Raw genomic sequence first — 18,169 nt, forward strand, 5'->3', positions numbered from 1 at the left:
GAAGCTCATGGAGCTGGCCCAGGACCTCAACAAAGATGGCAGGAGGAGAGCCCCCCTCTGTCCCACTCTGTTGTTATCTCCCCCAGCAGGACAGGGAGTATGTTTAGTGGGAAAATCTAGGATTATAGGCAGAAGCCCCAGCTCTGTCTACACTCTGCATGCATTTTTGGGCCAATTACTTTTACTCTCCATCGCCTCAGATTTTCTATTTGTAGAGTGGAAATAATTTTGGAGATTAAATAAGATCAACCCAAGCATTCGGCACAGAGCCCAGCTCATCCTAAGTCCTCAACAAATCTTGGTTACCTTCCCTCTAGGGTGTTCATCTTAGCACCTGAAGCACAAAGTAGAAGCGGAATAAATTTTGCTGGATAAATGAGTGTATAATAACTCTTTTGTTTGTCAAGGACTTTTTCAACTGTAAGCTCCTCAATTATCACATCATACTCATTTTTGCAACCCCAGCGTCTAGGGTAGGGTCTGGTACATATAGGCGCTTGGTAACCACTAAGTTATTGAATAATAGCTTGAGTTCAGAGGGTCCTTGATAAATTGGGGATTCTCAGGATTGCATAGGATCAATTGCCACTCAGGAAGGAAGTACCCACCAGTTGGGTCCCAGAGGATGTGGTAGCAGGAGCTGAATCCCCTGAGCGCTGAGGGGAAGGGGGTCTGGGGACCAGCAGGCTTTCTCCCTTGGAGCATGGTGCTCTCAGCAGGGGCTGGATGGGCAGTGTACAAGTTTGTTGACCCATCGACACAGAGTGAGGAGCAGGGTGGCTGGGGCAGAGAGCCAGGGAGAGCCTGCCTAGTTTACCTCGCTGACATGGCCACAGATGGAAGGAGAGTTGGTAACTTTTACAGGTGAACAAGTGCCAGGAAAAACACTGACGACTCCTAAGTGATCAAGAAATGTGCTTGAAAGATCTAGCCATTAGTACTGTGTGTGCAAGACCCAGGACTCAGCTGCTGCATTTGTAACCTGAGAAAGCAAGTCCCTGCCTTTTTTATGAGCTCAGCAAAACCAGCAGACCCCACCATGGAAAGGGAAAACAAAGAAATGAGGACATTTGATCAGTTGCCCACAGTGCCTCTGAGAGCACGAGCCCAGAGCTCTGTTTCTGCAGGAATGTACCAAACGCACTACCAGTGAGCTGGTAATCGCTTTAAGTCTGGGCAAACTGGTTCTCCTGGCACAAGGTGGGAACTGAGCTTAATTAGACTGCAGGATTTGACTGGAGGAAAGGCCTTTGTTCCAGGTTGGCTCCAGTTTTTGTTTTGTTTTGTTTTTACTTTCTTGTTAAATAAGAACAAAAATTGTATTGTCGGGGCAGGAGCACAGGGCAGGGGTTTGGTATGGAAATTCTCATTCAGAGGTAAACTCCCCACATTTCAGATTTTTCAGAAAGCCGACCCTGAACTCGAGTTTCTGGTAATGCCTGACCTTCACGGGATCTGGGGCGGTATCCTGGGGAGGGCTGGCCGCTGTATGGAGACTTGGCTGGCTCACTTTGGCAGGTTTTCTCCAAGTGACTTGGAAATGGATGCCTGAATCGACTCTACGGTGCCCAATTCCAAATTCTGAGGAGTCTGGGCCACACTTGGGGGTCTGTGGCCTGGCGGCCTCCACGTCTGGGGAGATTGTGCTGTGGTGGTCAGTGGTGGAAAATGAAGTCAGGCATGGTCACTTGGCTTATCTTGTTTGGAGGCAGAAAGTCTGATTTCAGGGTTTGGGCTGGAAGCAGGGAGCTGGGATGGATTCCTGAGGGGGCTTTGGAATCATCTTCTTCAAACCACACGAAGATTTGTCAGGCCCCTCCTTGGCAATGGGCCAGGGGTTAAAACATCATTTGAGTTCAAGGAAATCTGAATTTGCCTCCTGGAGGGAGTGGACCAGTCTAGCAGATCCTGGTAGTCCAGGAATTGGAGAGCTAGAGGTTCAACTGGTCAGAGCCACCAGGAATGGGGTCCAGGCCCTAAGGAAAAGCTTTCTGGGCTCCCTCTTGGACAGACATTCTAAGATCTATGACTGGGATTTGATCTAGCTCCCATCTGGGCCTCTGGGCCTGGTAATTAGTATGGTTCCCCTATCATCAGCAGCCCTGCAATGCCTGTGTGCGGCTGGGGTGGGGTGCTAGGGCTAGAACAGGGTGATGAGGTAGGTTTGGGGTGAGCACAGGAGGATGGGCTCAGGGCTCGGAGACAAGGGCATCTGAGAGCTCTTCCTAAGGAATGGCCAGGGACTTCTCTCTTCTGGGGACACCTCCTGTCTTTCCTTATACACAATCACTGTGCCTTTAAGAGATAAAGCCCATCTTGATCCAGCTCATCCTAGGTGTGCTGCTTGGGGCCCAGATCTGGTGGGAGGAGGAAGACGTGAAGGCATACCCTCTTTCACTTGCTGCCTAAAATGAAGCTCTTGTGACCTCCCCCCCCCAACCCCCCTTGTCTGTCACCTTACCCAGCTCTCACCAACCGTTCACAGCAAGGCTAGCTGGAAAGCATCAGGACCATGCTTGGGAAATCACCCAATGGCTGCCGGGTCCATTCCACACTTACTGTGTGTCAGGCCTGTGTGAGCAGGTTGCAGCGGGGGTGGTGGTGAACAGGAGAGCACCCGAGATAAACTCCCCATCCCTGGGAACTCTCTGCGGTAATTCTCCTTTCAACATCTGGGTATTTCACTAAGCAGAAGAGGGGGCAGGGCTGTCACAACTAGAATCCTCCAGTATTTTCTTCCTGAGAATAAACATGGTGTTTGAAAGGCAAGAGTCTTCCCATTTCTTATGAGTAGTGGCTGCTTCTCTGGGCCTTTGGGGCTTAGCTCGCTGTTGTATTTACTGCAGGCCTTGGAGTAAATATCACTTCCAGTGGGAGGCCTTCTCTTGACCTCGCACAACCGAGTGGATAGCCCTTCTGTGTGTTCTCTGGCACCTTACCTTACCCTTATCTCAACGCTTATCCACTGTATTTCTTTAAAAAAATTTTTTTAAATGTTTTCTCATTTTTTGAGACAGAGATGGAGACAGAGTGTGAGTGGGGGAGGGGCAGAGAGAGAGGGGGAGACACAGAATCCTTAGCAGGCTCCAGGCTCTGAGCTGTCAGCACAGAGCCTGACGTGGGGCTCCAACTCACAAACTGCGAGATAGTGACCTGAGCCGAAGTCGGACACCCAACCGACCAAGACACCCAGGCGCCCCTTATCCACTGTGTTTCAAAAACCACCCACGAGCCCGTGCATTCCTGAGGGCTGAGACTGTGTCAGCGTGCTGGCTGGGACACAAAAGGTGTTCAGTGTGCTTCTGGTGAGTGGCTAAGTTAATGGTCAAGTCTGTGTGGTGCCTCGAGGGCAGAACCAACAGAAGTTCAAGAGGCAGATTTTGGCTCAAAAGAAGAAAGAATACTGTAGCAATGAGAACAGTCCGAAAGGTCATGAGTCAAAGGTCATGAGCTCTCTGTCACTGAACATGATCATGTCACAGCAGGATAACTCTGGTCCAAAACGTTATAGGATGTTTCAAGTATCAGGTGGATGGAGCTCTTGAGAGGCAAGACCAGCTGAGGATGTTCCCAAGTGCGGGGTAGGAAGAGGACAAGGGAAGGGGGCCTGGAGTTGGCTACGGATGCTCCTTGGAGAGGTCCCCATGAAGAGACAAGGCTGAGTTTTGTTCCCACGGAATCTTCAAAGCAGAGCTCAAAGGTCATCTGCCTTTCCTGACTTCCTCACTCTCCTTCTTCTGCTCAAAACACATTATTCCTGCCTTTATTACCATCCTCATCTCTCTTTAGTGGAGTCTTTAATTAATTACACGGCTCTCATCTAAAATGTGATCGCTTGGAGTCCAAGGACCCATCTTTAATTATTCGTACCCCCAGGCATCTAGACCTGGGCCTGGCACAAGCACTGAGCAAACTTTCGTGGAACGACAGACTAAATGAGGGCCTTTGTGTAAGACCAAGAGCTCATGGTCCTGCCTTGGAGGGAAAATAGCATATGTGAAGAAATTCAAGGAATAATTTCGTAACTAACTGTGTGACTCTGAGGGACAGTTGTTTCATGAAGGAGCTACTGCAGAGTCTGCTGGCCTGCAAGCCATCTCTGATAGGTTTGGCGGAAGGACTGAAACAAGATGTTTCTTCCTCTGCTCGAATGTAAGTGCCATGAAGGCACAGCCTTTGATCACTGCAGGTGCCTGGCACCAGCTTGGTGGTCCATAAATATCTACAGAATGGAAGCATTTTAGTTGCTGTTATTTGTTTTCTTAAAGCAGATGGAAATGGTGTTGATGATTCATTTGTCCTCAAACTGTGAATGTGAAGTCCAATGGGAAGGATTTGCCCAGAATCAGAAAATCCCCACAGCCAGAGCTGGCTTCATGGGCGCATGATGCTGTCACCATCTTGAAATTCTCCATTTTTTAACAAGGAGCCCATGCTTTCATTTTATGCTGGGCCCACAAGTTATGTAGCTGATTCTGCCCACACAAGAGGACACTGTCAATCCATAGCAGAAGCTGTGGGAGCTTCTGCCATGGGACTAGCAGAAGCAAGGAAGAATCTTTGGCTCTGGAAACCCTCCTGACATAGTGACTTGCCTCGTGGCCTCTGGGCTGCTCACTAGGGCTCACGGGCTCCTGCCTGATCTGAATCTGCAGCTGTTTCTTCTGCTTAGCTCCATCTGACCTGAAGTGACTTCAGGGAGTGGCAGGGCAGCCACAGTCAATGACCTCACACCTTTTGTCACTGCCAGCATGCCGTCACTGGTGTGGGGAGGGCTCTCTCCCTACCAGCTGGACACTTGTCTGGCACATTTTGTAAACAGTGGTCTCAGCAGCATGGTTCTCACATGAACCTTCTCCACTGCAACCCTTTCAAGGAATTTAGAGCATTTTGCTGGCTTGGTTGGAAAACATCAAGTGGTACCCCTAGGGTACCTTTTGCTGATGCCAATCATTTTCTAATTCTTTAGGGCTGAATTCAAGGAATCTTCTAGCTAAGAATGAGCTTACAGAAAATGGGAGCACCTACTCAGGGTGGGGGTGATTTTTCTCTCCCTCTGGTTCAAGGACTTTGATCTTGGTGGGTTGGGGCACCTCCTGCCCCGCCTGGGGCCCAAAGCCCTGTTCATTTCTCTTAGGGAGACCACCAAGTTTTCATGCCTATAGGGTAGTGGGTGGCAGAGTTGTAAGGGAGAGCACCTTTCTGTCCCAGGGGTCTGGACCCCTGTGTGTCTGACAGTATGGACCAGTCACCGGTAGAGTCACATTCAATCCTGAGAAAAGCCACCTTCCTCTGCCCCAGGACACAAGATAGGTAGGATGGCTGGGCTTTGGAAAAGGGACTCCCAAAGCCATACCCATGCTGCCCAGCTCCTATTGCTGTTTCTTGCTACTCTGGGATGGAGCCCAGTGGGGCTCATAATCTCACAGAAAGCAGAGCTTCTGCGAGTTTTCGGATTTATTCAGGTGTTAGTGAGCATTCATGAATGTGTCCCTGGCATTGTTCTTCCCTGAACTCTTCCGGCTCAGACAGATCTCACTAACAGATAGGTGCACATCAGGCTTTTGAAGGTAGCCCAGAGTAGTTCTTAACCTTTGCTACCACTTTTTGGAAAACAAAAAATGAGAATTCAAGTTGATGAATAGAAACAGAAGGTGGGGGTGCCTGAGCGGCTCAGTCTGTTGAGCAACCGACTTCAGCTCAGGTCATGATCTCACAGTTTGTGAGTTTGAGCCCTGCATTGGGCTCTCTGCTGTCAGTGCAGAGCCTGCTTTGGATCCCCCCGCCCCTCTTCCGCATGCTTTCTCTCTCAAAAATGAATAAATATTTTTAAAAATTAAAAAAAGAAAAAGATCTAAAAAAATTGTTTAAAAAAAAAGATTCTTACAACATCAAAATTGATGTTATTGTTAGATAACATCAAAATTGATGTTATTATTTTTTCTACAAAATAGTATTTTTTAATGTTTATTTATTTTTGAGGACGGGGAGGGGCAAAGAGAAAGGGAGACAGAGGATCCAAAGTGGGCTGTGCACTGATGCAGGGCTCGAACCCACAAACTGAGATCATGACCTGAGTTAAAGTTGGACACTCAAACGACCGAGCCACTCTGGTGTCCCAATAGTGTTGTTTTTAATTTCTATACACTACTGGATGTGGGAGGGAGGCCAGAGGTCATTCAACCCAACCCCATCATTTTAAAGACAGATAACTGAGGTCCATGGGGGCTGGGGGGCTGCCCAAGATCACACAGCTCATTTGGAGCAGAAGTAAGAACCCAGGCCGCCCTGTCCTTCTCTCTCTCCAACATAAAGTTCTCAAGATACTTTAGTTATTAATTACACATTCACAGTTAAGGACCTGAGGAGTAACTGAAAGGGCATATGTTTTCAGTGCACTGGCAATAGCCTCAGTAGGTTTTATGGCTGTTTGTTCTGTCATTTCATCAACCATTCATCCCGACTCCTCACTGAGCAACTGCCTTGGGCCAGGCCCTGTGCTCAGTACTAGGAATATCATGTAGAATCAGATATGGTTTGAGTCCTCAGGGGCAAGTTGTACTAGGGAGTCTGTGTGTGGACATATGCGCCCCCAGCTAGAAGCTCCCTCCACAGTATCCTTTACAGGACATCACTTTGCCTTAGTATCAGCACACTCCAGTTAGAAAACCTGCTTTGAGAGATCTGGTTCAGAGACTTTGAAAGTCAGAGGAGTGAGTAATCCCAGAGGCCCATCAGGTGGACGTGACTTTTTCAGCTTTATTTTAAGCCAAAGCTGGATTGCTGGATCTGAGCATGCTGTCCAATCGGCTGATGGAGGCATCTGTGTAAATGACTAGACATGAGCACATGTGAAATCTCTCTCTCGCTCTCTCTCTCTCATACACACATACCACACGGTGTCAGATGAGAAAAAGGAGACCCAGAGCAGTTTAACCACTTGCCTAACTAGCTAATTAGTTAATCCAGACAGCTAGGGGATTCCTTAAACTTTCTGTTCATTCAGGAACTGAAAAATGGGATGGAGTTTCCCTTAGAAATGACTTCATCTGGGGGCGCCTGGGTGGCTCAGTTGGTTAAGCGTCCGACTTCGGCTCAGGTCATGGTCTCACAGTCCGTGAGTTTGAGCCCCGCGTCAGGCTCTGTGCTGACAGCTCAGAGCCTGGAGCCTGTTTCAGATTCTGTGTCTCCCTCTCTCTCTGACCCTCCCCTGTTCATGCTCTGTTTCTGTCTCAAAAATAAACGTTAAAAAAATTTTTTTAAAAAGAAATGACTTCATCTGAAATGTCACTGCTTCTAAGATGACATCTTGGAAAGGCATCAAGGTGGTCATGGTCTCCTGTGGTGCCCTAGAATCTCGGGAAGTCACTGCTATTGTGGACAATTTGAAGTGGCTACAAGTCTAGAAGTCAAACCGTACTGTCCCCGATGCCAGTTGCTCCCTGTGACAAAGGCCTGAGACATCTCAGCTGGGGCTGGGGCAGGTGTTGGGCAAGCCCTCCCCCCGCCCCCTTTTAGCCCAAGGAGTCCCTGGGAGCTTGCAGGGTGGCAGGAAGGATCAAGGATGTGTTCAAAGCCTGTGCCCCCACCGCAAGATGTTTGGTTTAAGTATGGGATTATTGTTCTCCCTTCAAAGCCCGTGATAAAAGCTGCTCAGGACTGCCCTGCAGGGGCAGGAGGCTTTGATGCTGCAGGAAGGCCAGGACCCTGCCTCCTTCTGTAAGTAACTCAGCCCATCCACACACTCAGAACTGAGGGCTTCTTGAGTGGGAGAGACCTCAAGTGGACTGAGTCCAACTTCCCATGGATGGGTTCTTTCCAGAATATTCTGCCCCTGTTTGCTTTCTTCCAGAGACAGGACATGTGCTCCTTTTTGAAAACTCCATCTACAAGAGCTTTGGACAGGGCTGATCGTCTTGTAGGAAAAGGCCACCTTTCCTTCCCGTAATGTCTATCTAGGGGTCCCAGCCCCGTGGTCTGAGGGCTAACCCTGCTCTCTGTGGTCCTGCTGCCCTATGGAGGTGTGAGTCTGGTGTCCACTGTGCTCAGGGCCAGTCATCCGAAGGTCACTTCTTGGCCATTCTTCCCAGACGTGGTTGAGAAGCACAGGGGCTCCTGAAAGGGCGAGCTTCAGGATTCTGGAGAACCAAAAGCCAACAACTCCAGTTGCACACTGACCACAGCGGAGCTAAGTAGGGCAACAGCCTCAGAGGCTTCTCAGCAACATGGATCATGGAAGCCACAGACTATTGGGGATTCCCTACCTGTTGCCTTGAAAGCTTCGCCCTATGTACATAAGCCTTCTTCCCCCAGGGGCTTAGTTAGCCACCCCAAAGCTGGGCTCTGTTCATCTCTGAGTCTTACTGTCTCAACATAACTTCTAGCTGGAGGCAGAGAATTTTCTTGCTGTTTTGGAAACAGCTGGAGTACAAACCACCTCCAGCCTTGGGCTCCAGCCTGGGGACTCAGAACCTCAGGCTCAGTCAGCACCGTGTTCTGGACATACATCCGCACAGGGCTGATGGTCACAGGAGCCCATGGGTGGGCGAGCAGTGGGAGCAGACATAGATCTGTGGGCAGGGGCCCCCAGGTCATGTCACGCCAGCCTCCATCATTAACCATGGGCCCTCTGGCTTGTGTCCGGAGAAGAGGCCCAAGACGAGGCTGGGCTGGGTGGCAGTGTAGCTGGGGGAGCTGGGAGAGTGTGACCCCTGATGCTCCAGAGGTGACCCTGGAGGACTGGGCAGGGTTTGCCTGGACCGCTCCTTAATGAGCCCACCCAGGCACATGGCTCGTCCCATTCACCTCTTCAGCAACATTTATTTTCAGCAGAGTCATCCTAGCGAAAATGATTCTTCCACTGCCTGCCTAACTGAACGAGCAAAACCCCTGGGGGTTATTTGGACAAGAGTATAAACGATCTCAGGAATGTGACCTGACCTAGTAAGTACAGGAAAAATGAAGGAAAGCGTCTTCAAGGTCTTTGGGGATTAAGTGGTAGTAGGCATTAGGGGTGTGTGGGGGACTCTGGAAGGGGGTCCTGTTTCTCGTGCACCAATGGGGGCACTATCTCAAAGCAGGAGGAACCAGAGGGAGCTCGCCTGTTCTGCTGGAGAAGCTGGGCAGGCCCTGTGCACTTAGGAAGCTGCTGTTACACTTCCCTTCAACACAGGGTAATGACCGAGAATTAATGTTTGTGTTTGGGGAATGTGCTTGGTGTGTGCGCGCGCGTGTGTGTGTGCATGAGAGAGAGAGAGAGAGAGAGAGAGAGAGAGAGAGGGCTCGAGTGACCTGATCATTACCCATCTAGTGACCTGAGAGAAGGCGGAGACTGTCTGCCCTATACACGGGTGGGGAGACCCAGAAAAGACCCAGATGCCGTGCCCCAGAGCCCAAGTGTCACGTGAATTATGCTGCTGATCAGCAGCCCAAGTTGAATGATCCTGTCAGGCCAACAATGGCACTGGGCTGGAACTACACTAAATAATTCAGACTGGGAAGCAGACTGCCAGGGATTGTGGTTTCACCCAGATTACCTAACCAGAGAAGAAACTAGAAGGGGCAGATCATCCTGGGGTCAGACCACTTTGTGTCTGCTCAGTGAGGTGACTGGAGGTTTTCCCCAAGTAGGGAGGGAGGTTCACTCTGTAGACATCGAACTACGGAGTTGCTCTCAGGGAAAGTCATAGATCTGAGCACAGTTCTGTGCAGCCTTGGGTCTGTGTGGAGAGGGAAAGACCTCCTGAACTGAGCCTCTGCCTTAGGGTGACGATCCTCCCCCAACTGGGGGACTCTTCTTGGTAGCAACCGCTCTGTCTAGATCCCAGCCACTGTGGGCTCAAGGCTGCAATCACCGCGTCTGTTTCCTGAGGGCAGAGACATGGACTACTGGTGGATGGGCCCTGCCCAAGCTCTGGGTGTCTGTAGGCCTCCATGGGCCACCCATGGTCAGAGCCAGAGCAGAGCAAACTGAGTCACTGTGCAGCCTGGAGAACTGGGTCCAGGGCTCCTTGATGGCTTTATTTCCCAACTTTTATCCCCAGCTTCTAGAACTGAGGCTAGTACAGAGTAGACCCTCTGTATAGCTTTGCTCAGTGGATTTACCAAATAATATAAAATAAGCCAACTTCTTTACCTCAGTAAGCACAGCTCAGACATCATACTTTCTTTCTCCTTTAAAAAATTTTTTTAAATGTTTTTATTTATTTTTGAGAGAGTGAGAGAGAGAGAGAGGCAGAGCAAGTGGGGGAGGGGCCAAGAGAGAGAGGGAGACACAGAATCCGAAGCAGGTTCCAGGCTCCGAGCTGTCAGCACAGAGCCCGATGTGGGGCTTGAACTCACGAGCTGTGAGATCATGACCTGAGCTGAACTTGGATGTTTAACCGACTAAGCCACCCAGGCACCCCTCTTTTTTCTTTTCTATTTTTCTTTTTTGATATCATAGGCTTTCTTTGATGATTTCTAAAATGGTAGAGCCCTGGAATAACCATCATTAGTTAATAATGTGGATGAACATTAATTATATCATCATAGAACACTAGTTATATTGTGACCTTCTCATTTTTGCCTCAAATCTATTTTATTTGTTGGTAAATAAGAATCATTATATAGGAGAACTGGGTCCAGGGCTTTTTTATTTTTTACTTTATTTTTATTTTTACTTCATAATTCTTTTTTAGAGCTCTGTACATGTTTGCATGTGACTGTGGCATTTGATCTTTGCAACAGTCTTGGGCGATAGGAAGGTTGGTGCGGTTTTGTTACTCCCATTTTCCTGCTACACATATTGAGTCTGAATGTATCCCAGACCTGAGATTCCACCTGATGCTTTTCCATCACCCTCAACGGGGAGGCCGGGCCATCAGAGTGTGTAATCCTCCTTTTGTCCCACCAAATGGGAGGCGGCATTCAATCGGGTCCTCATGTTATAAGGCAGATGCAGGCCCCGAACAACCCTGCAATTACCAGGGAGAGGGTGTAATTTGGGGAACTCAGCCTGGGTGGGCTTTGTTCTGGAAATCTCCCTTGTGATTAACTCTACTCTTATCAGACAGGATTATGTGTGGGAAACAGAAGCAGTCGGTTCTGACTCTGGCTCAGAGTCAGGCTGCACTCCATGTGCCCTGGGGGGACACCGTGGCTTCTGTGTCAGAGGCCTCTCTCCTTGAGCTGAGTGTGAGAGTTGCCAACTGAAGCGCAGGTATGACGGTCCCCGTAGGGACCCCTGCACACCCTGGTCCTGAAGTGACCCCCGAGTCCTGGTGGTGGCCACTCCTCTTCCTCCCCAGGTCCCGGGCAGTGCTCCAGCCCTGCGTGGAGTCTGGTCTGAACCTGCCACTCTGCCTCCATCACCAGCAGCTAGTTGCTGTTGGAGGATGTTCGAGTGCCAGACCTGATGTGCGGAGCTGTGACTCCAAATGGGAATCTCAGTTCAGATGGCTGTTTCACCTCTGATTTTCACCAAAATGTGCTGTCCTGTTCTGTCCCAGTTTTCTAACCTGTAAAATGGGTGTCTGGGCCACGGCCGTGTGGTATTCTTGTAGGGTAGCGTGGAGACCGACACTCAGTGACCTGCTCTGTGCTCCATATTTATCTTATTTATTCTTCAAAACCACCCTCTGGGTAGATATTCATGCCCCCGTTTTATAGTTGTAGAAATTTATACATGGAGAGATTTAGTGATCTGTGGGAAGAAAAACAGAGCAACCCTGGACATTTGGAAGCTGCCCTTCTATTCACAGCCAGCCTGTGCTCCCCTGTTGGACATAAACGATCTCACAGGACACCAGCCTCACACAAGGGCACCCTGATCCAGGGTAACATGGAGCCAATGAGGCTGCTTCATTTTGTGTGAGCACAGGGAAAAAGTCACTATGACACCCCAAAAATCTGATACCCCCTCAAATGAGTGCCTGCAACCTCTTTACAGCTGTATCCTCGTCACAGCTCTTCTTATGGGAAGATTGGACACTTGCCCCCCCTTTGTAACAACATCCAGTTGAAAGCAAACTCCCTCTTCTTCGACCTCCCCCAAACCGCCCAACCAGGCTCAGATAGGTTTTTTTCTAACACCCTCTCACTGAGATGCCCCTCGTATGTGTTCCTCTTTACTGCAATGAGTAATAAACCCAGCTTGTTTCACTGTAGGTGTGATCTTGTGGTCTTCTCGGAGGGTGTTGAGCCTTGGCCAGGATCCCATGGTTGAGGAAGGATGAAGACAGGATTCAAACTGAAGACTCAGGCTTTTCTGATCAGAGCCTGTGTATTACCATGTGGGCCCTTCTGTCTGGGAGAGCAGTGAAAATGACTGATCTCAGCACAGGACAGTGCTCCAAACCCCCAAGGGAAGCTCCCAGTCAGACGGAGGCTCAGAGCTCGGCATCCACTCATGGTAGCCTTGACTGTGGTGTTACACTCTAAACTTCCCATATGCTCAGAAATCACCCCAGCTAGATAGCTTTCTACTTGCTTAGTGTTTGAAAGTGGAAATAGTGAGCCAAACACCCCTAATCTGTCATGTGGTCACACCCATTGACCAGGCACAAGGATCCCTTAGCCTGTAGAGTGATTGCCCCACCCACCCCTACGGCCCAGCTTCTTGGTGCCTGGCACATGGAGCCTTCCATGTGTTTTCTTGGCAAGGACATCTGAAACCCCTTTCCCAGTATTGTCCTTTGTTCCTGGTGATGTCTCTATAGCAGTGTCCTTGGTCCCGGCAGGGCACTGGCTTGAGATTTAAGGACTAGCCATTCCCACAGACCTTCTGGAGCCCAAAGGTCCATGTACCCAATGGCTCATGACCCAGACTTTGGCATAGCTCCCACCTGAGAGCATCTGGCACCAACACCAGGGGAGCATCCTTGTTGTCACAGCTGCTGAAATAACGACAATTACTGTGGCCACCCGGTGCCAGCACTGTTTGTAGTGATTGTTTTGTGCCAAGACATTCTTTATACTTCTGGTTTCTTCATTAAAAAACCCTATAAGGTGGATACTATTACTCCCATTTTACTGACAAAGAAACAGAGACTCAGAAAGTTTGATACTAACCTAAGCTGACAGACTGTAAGAGGCAGAACCAAGATTTGGGTCCAGATCTGTCTCCAAACAACTCTACTTCTTCCCCTCTCTGGTGTCTGACTACCTGATTACATGCACCCAGGTAGTTGTTGCACTTACCATTCAAGCCTGTGGTGGATGCTGTTCTCTGCCACGATACCCACTCAGGACAGGAAGACTCATCCCCCAGTTGCTGGGGCTGCTGTGGCTGCTGTGGCTGCTGTGGCTGCTGACCTCCCTGGGGATTGCCATTCACCGGAGACAGATGTCTTGTCCGGGCTTATGCCTCTTCTAGGGGACGGGTCACATCCAGTGACAGGTCAATGGGGGCAGGTATAAAAAGCCTGACCCTTTTCCCATCTGGGGAAACTCTGAGGGGCCATCCGAACTTCATAGTTCCCTGTGGGGTCACCTGAGGCCTTGTGATTGCGGTGCTGCCCACCTTCTCCTTCTCCCAATCCCGCCTCCTTCCTTCTCCCATAGACGGTCATCTGGAAGGCACTCCTTAGGAAACTTCCTGCACAGTGTTCTCTGTCACAGTCTGCTTTCTGGGGAGTGCAACAAGGATGTTTTGCAAGATTAGCTGGGGCTTGCAGATTTACCCAATGGCTCTGTCAGCAGCTGCAATGTCTGGAGGAGGGTGGTTCCCCCAGCAGGAAGGACAGCCATTCCTGTGTCCCTGGCATCAGTCAGCCAAGCTGAAGGCAGAGGACCTATTCAATGAACTCTAGGGCCTCACCTGTTTCCAAGAAGTTCTCTGCCACAAGGCTCTGCTAAATAAGTGTTTAGCAAGAAAGCCCAGAGCTAACCCTTTCTTTAAAAAACAATCCAGGGCCGCCTGGCTGGCTCAGTCGGTTAAGCATCCGACTCTGACTCTTGGTTTTAGCTCAGGTCATGATCTCACGGTTCTTGACTTTGAGCCCTGCATCAGGCTCTGCTCTGCCGGTGCAGAGCCTGCTTGGAATTCTCTCTCTGCTCCTCCTCTGCCCGCACTGTCTTTCTTCCCCAAAATAAATAAATAAACTTAAAAAAATATTCAAAAAATTCAGATTACAGGGGCTGATAGTCTGAGTTTATTTTTAAGGTAAATTAAGGTAATTCACTTTTATAGTTTAACCTCTAAAACAGATTAAGTCATTTATAATGCCTTGACTAGGGAAAACAGCATGGTAACAAAGATATTATTACCTGATTCTCCAAATTCATCATTTATTTAGTTCTCTAGGCCAACCTCTGGGCTAGGGTTAGGGAGGCAGAGATCTAAAAAAAAAAAAAAAAAAGATACACACATGATTTTCTTTAAGTTTATTGATTTATTTTGAGGGAGACAGAGACAGCATGAGTGGGGGAGAAGCAGAGAGAGAGAGAGAGAGAGAGAGAGAGTCAGAGAATCCCAAGCCGGTTCTGCACTGTCAGTGCAGAGGCCTGTCGTTGGAGCTCAAACATGAAACCGTGAGATCGTGACTTGAGCAGACACCAAGAGTTGGATGCCTAACCGACTAAACCACACAGGCGCCCCCCATGTCTGCATCTTGAGCTTACCATCTAGTAGATGAGGCTGACTGACATCAAAGCAGTTATAATAAAAAATATGATAATGATAGTTTCAAGGGTTCAGACTCTGGTTTAGAATATTGAATGAAAAAAAAATGGACATTATATTTCCATATTTAATTCAATGAAAACTAGGAAGAGACAAATCAGAAGCTCTGTCATCCAGAGCGATTCCAAAGAGGAGTATAATTTAGGAATTTGCTCATCTTTTTCACTAGCTCCAGACCTCACTCAGCTGAACCTCAAGGGGTTGGGGCTGCCCAAAACCTTTACAGAAAACTTCTTGAGCATAATTGTGTATAACCTGTGGCCATCTGCCAAAGTCTTAAGAGTTATTGCACTAAAATTGTAGTTGATTATATCTCTTTCCTACTCAAAAAAATGTGTAATGCTTCCTTTTCCACCCTCACTGCCTCCTGGATAAAGTTCAACCCTTCTTCCTCCATTATTCCCTAGAAAACTTTCCTTTGTGGTCCAGTTGGTCCACTCATTGGATCCCAAACTGAGGAGACCTTGCAGATAGTTCTGGTCTCCTTGCCTTTGCTCATGCTCATCCCCTTTCTTGGAACATCGTCCTCACTTCTCTCAACAAGCCTATTTAGTGCACATGTCCCAGGCCAGCCACCATTTTACCTCCTCTATAAAGTCTTCCCTTGAAGTGACCTCTAACCTCTGAGAGGTCTTGTATTGTTCCTCAGTAGGATAATAAAGCCCTGTGATGCTGTGGTGGCCCTTCATTGTGGCCTTGACCTGTTATTTTACTGTGTTCTGTCACTCAGTGTTCCTCGAGTCTATAAGGTCCCTAGCAAGACTATGACCTAACATGGAAGGGTCAGTTTGTGTCCCAAGAAGTGTCCTAGAGGACCCTTTGGGAGGACACTTTGCATGTCCTCCATGATGTGATTTATAGGACCAAGCTAGAAATGAGAAAAGTTGCTCCCTTTGTCTCTTTATGAAGATTTGGCACATTTGGTGCTCCAAATATTGAACAGAACCAAGGCAGCTACTTTGGGGAAAAGGGGTATTATTTTTCACTGGTGAGAATAGATTAACCCAACTTCCTTTTCTTTTTAAGAAAAACCATAAATCAAAAAGGAAAAAAAAAAAACCTCTATGTGACCCTGTCTTGGTTCTCTGGGAACAGCCTAATCTGGCCTCAATCCCAAAAGGGGGGGAAAAACAATTTTTCAAAATGCTACTGGGCCTACACATTTGAGTTCAGTTCAGGTTTTTAGAAAAATGAACTATGATTCATGTGCGCATGCACGTGTGTGTATGTGCGTGTGTAATGGTACCTGCCTCTGTGTAGCCTGTGTGCTGATGTGTGTGTGTCCAAATATCTGGTTATGCTGCTCTTGAACTTTCCCTGAGTTGAAAACAGGCCTGGAATGGTGCAGGGGGAGCGCTGGGTGGTCCACTGGACGCCAGGATCCAATGCTCTCACCAGAATCCAACCCTGTGAACACCCTGATCTCCGACTCTCAGCCCGAGATAAAGAAGCATCTGCTGTCTGAACCACCCAGGCTGTGGTGCTCTGTTACGGCAGCCCGAGCTGACCAGGTATGACTTTAGGACCTGAATGCTGGGAAGTGGAGACTGGGTTCAGGAATGAGTTCCTGCTGTGGGGAGGTGGAAGCTTGGTGGGGGGATCAGAACGCTCCCAGACTCACGTCTCCCTGGGCTGGCTGAGACAGGTAACTTCCTCAGACAATCTGCTTCGGAGGAAGCAGTGATTTCGGGTCCAGACGTGCACTTTAGCTCCCACTGTGTAATTAGAGGATGTACAGCAATGGGCAGCTGGGCCCGTGGCGGGCCTGGCACTCAGATCGCGGTCTGTGGTAATGCTTGGTCCATGTCTGGCTACGTAGTGGCTCAGCTGAACTCGGGTTCCTTCCCTCCCTGTCGGAGGGGATGCATGTTCTTACAATCTTCCTCCAGGGAAGGTGGACTGGGGGGAGAAATAACTGAGTCCCCAGGGTTACCGTGAGACCTGTCTCAGCCTCCCTTCATCCAGGAGTCTTCCCCATCCTTTCCAGTCACCCCCGCCCATTGTTCTTGCACAGCTGAATTTCTTTTTCTTTCTGTCTTTTTAAATGGAGCAGATGTATATTTTCTTTGTTTTTGTTTTATTTATTTTGAGAGAGAGAGAGAGACAGACAGCATGAGCAGGTGAAAGAGAGAGACTCCCAAGCAGGCTCTGCACTGTCAATGTGGAGCCCAATGTGGGGCTTGAACTCATAAACTACAAGATACAGACCTGAGCCAAAACCAAGAGATTGGATGCTTAAGTGACTGAGCCACCCAGGTGCCCCACTACATAGCTGAATCTCTGGCTGATGAGTCTGTCCGGCCTGAAGAGCCCGGGACCAGAGCCTCCTGGCTGTGGTGGGTTTGGTCCCATGCGACTTCAGAGAATTGACTTGGTCTCCAACGTGGGGTCGTGGAAAGACGTTGTTTGGACAGGACCATCAGTAAGGAGCCTGGGTGGCCCTAAGCCTGGAGGAGTCCCACAGCCTGGAGGGGAGGCCTTTGTGGGATTTCTGACCTGAGTGAAGGTGTCAGTCCCCAAGCCCCCTACCCCAAGCTACAAAACCCTGTGCTCTGTGGAAATGATCTCCACCTTCTCTTTGTATACCTCCACCGCGAAGGCATTTTCTATAGCTCTGCCAGTGTAAGCAGGCTGTGTCGGGCTGCCTTTGAGAGACTAAATGGAGGTGGGGAAGACTGAGAAGAGGGAGAGAAAGATAATGGAGGGAGGTTCTAGAAACCTAGATGGTGATATTCAAGAAGTATCTGGCCCAAGGCCGGGGTGGTGGACACTTGGGCTGCCCTCCGCGTTGTGCTTTTGAGGTGGTGGTTTGGATGCCCCATATTCTGTACCTTCTAGGAAATGGGAGACCCTCAGGAATCTGGCCATCAGCCCAGGGGCTGCGGCCTGTCAGCCTCTCTCCTGTCTCCTCTCAGCCCAGCGGCCCCACCAGGCTTCCTCACAAACACCCATTCCCTGCTCCCTATTTGCCCCTGCCCCGGGAGGGGGGCACACTCAGAGGGACCATCCTGCCCAGAACTCTCCCCTGTGCGAGGGAGGGACTTATGCAGATCCGAGAGTCGGCTCCTCCAAGCTGCAAAGAGGTGTTGTCAGATTTGGCTGCCCTTTATTTTATTTATTTATTTTTAAAGTTTATTTATTTATTTATGTATTTATTTATTTAATTTTGAGAGAGAGAGCGCGCGCAAGCGCGCGTGCGCACGTGCCGTTGTGTACTTTCACGTGGCGGAGGGGTAGAGAAGGAAGGGGAGAGAATCGCCAGCAGGCTATGCGCTCAGCACAGAGCCCGAGTGGTGCTCAGTCTCACGACTTTCTATCACGACCTGAGTCAATACAAAGATTTGGTTGCACTTTAAAATGCTTGGTACAGGGGCACCTGTCTGGCTCAGTGGGTAGTGCATGATCTTGATCTCAGGGTCGTGAGTTGCAGCCCCATGTTAGAGGTAGAATTCACTTAAACAAAACAAAACAAAACAAAACAAAACAAAACAAAACAAAACAAAACAA

At 49.1% G+C, this 18,169-nt stretch overlaps 1 long non-coding RNA gene across 1 annotated transcript in view; it reads left to right on the plus strand.

Moving 5' to 3' along the window:
* Positions 1 to 1,070: 1,070 nt before the first annotated feature.
* The window catches only part of LOC121044173 (uncharacterized), a 20,607-nt gene continuing 3,508 nt past the window's right edge, over positions 1,071 to 18,169 (plus strand). Inside the window, exon 1 of the long non-coding RNA XR_005797180.1 lies at positions 1,071 to 1,200. This is a non-coding gene — a long non-coding RNA (uncharacterized LOC121044173). The remainder of the gene's footprint in view (positions 1,201 to 18,169) is intronic.

This window comes from Herpailurus yagouaroundi, unplaced genomic scaffold, assembly GCF_014898765.1.
Source record: "Herpailurus yagouaroundi ecotype Mexico unplaced genomic scaffold, PumYag 188, whole genome shotgun sequence".
NCBI lineage: Eukaryota > Metazoa > Chordata > Mammalia > Carnivora > Felidae > Herpailurus > Herpailurus yagouaroundi.